General features: G+C 43.6%; 1 pseudogene; it reads left to right on the plus strand.

Moving 5' to 3' along the window:
• Positions 1 to 313: 313 nt before the first annotated feature.
• Positions 314 to 878, plus strand: LOC132684345 (transmembrane emp24 domain-containing protein 2 pseudogene; annotated as a pseudogene).
• Positions 879 to 1,469: the final 591 nt, after the last annotated feature.

The following is a 1,469-nucleotide window of genomic DNA, read 5'->3' on the forward strand; positions in this document are numbered from 1 at the left end:
AGTGCTGTAATAAAATTACCTTTTTGCACCACAGACGTCTTCAAGAATTCTTTCTTTGCTGTCACCTCCAAACCCCCGTCACTCCAAAACCCCATCAGTAGCTGCAGAAATAATGATTACTCCAAGAGGCGGCGTAGAGAAAGGCTGAGTATCAGTCTCAGCAGAGGAGGTTAGGGAAGGCTTGGTGGATAACAGAGATGATTAAATTGGTTCTTGATGAAGGAGCTGAGGTGATGGTGGCTGAGGAGGCAGTGGTGGTGGTGGTGGCTCTGGAAGCCCTGCTCTGGGTCCTGGCTTCAGTCCCAGTCTCACCATGATGATGATCCCTGAGTGGCTGGTGCTCCTGGCCACAGCCTTGGGCTACTTCATCGGCATTGATGTGCATGCAGAGGAGTGCGGGTCGCCTCAGGCACCAACATGGGCCTCATCTTCCAGGTGGCCAAGGGTGACTTCCTGGACATAGATGTGGAAATTACAGGGCCTGACAATAAAAGAGTTTATAAAGGAGACAGATTGATCAGTGGGAAATACATATTGGCTGCTCATATGGATGGAACATATTAAGTTCTGTTTTAGAGACAGGATGTCTACCATGACTCCAAAGAATGATGTTCACCACTGATATTGGGGAAGTCCCCAAAGGACAAGGCATGGAAAGAGAAGCTCATGAGAACAAGCTAGAAGAAATGATTGATGAGTTGGCAGTGGCAATGACAAGTGTAAAGCATGCGCAGGAATGCATACAAGTTCGGAAGAGAATATACAGAGTGAGTAGTGGCAACACAAACAGCAGAGTGGCCCTTTCGTCCTTCTTTGAAGCTCTTGTTCTAGTTGCCACAACACTGGGACAGGTCTACTACATGAAGAGAGTTTTGTGAAGTGTGGAAGATTGTTCAGAAAGCCTTTTTTTTGATGATCTCAAAATCATAATTCACTGTTTACCAAATATTTAGGTCATAATAATGTCATTAGTTTCTATAATTTTACTTTTGGAACTGTATATTCACAGCTTATGTTTCTTTGTGATTAATAGATATTGGGGGCGGAGCGCCTGTGTGGCTCAGTTGGTTAAGCGTCTAACTCTTGATTTTGGCTCAGGTCATGATCCCACATTTTGTGAGACTGAGCCCCATATGGGGCTCTGTGCTGACAGTGTGGAGCCTGCTTGGGATTCTTTCTCTTCTTTTCTTTGGCTCTTGCCTGCTCTCTCAAAATAAATAAGCTAAAAAAAAAAAAAGGTATCGAGTGAAAACGCCTTTTTAGGAAAGTTATAGTGAAGATCTGACAATCGGTTGGCATAATTTCTTACTTGAATTCTGCCTGCATTATACAGGTCTGTCAGAACTCAAACCCCGTAAGCGAAAGATAGGCATATAGTCCCGATTATATCTTCCTTTTGTTTTCACGATAAAATGGGGTTTGTTTGGAATAGTACGTTACTGACAGTACTTTAACTAAAAGGACTGCAT

The sequence above is a fragment of the Panthera onca genome, chromosome C2 (genome assembly GCF_046562875.1).
Source record: "Panthera onca isolate mPanOnc1 chromosome C2, mPanOnc1 haplotype 2, whole genome shotgun sequence".
Classification (NCBI taxonomy): Eukaryota; Metazoa; Chordata; class Mammalia; order Carnivora; family Felidae; genus Panthera; species Panthera onca.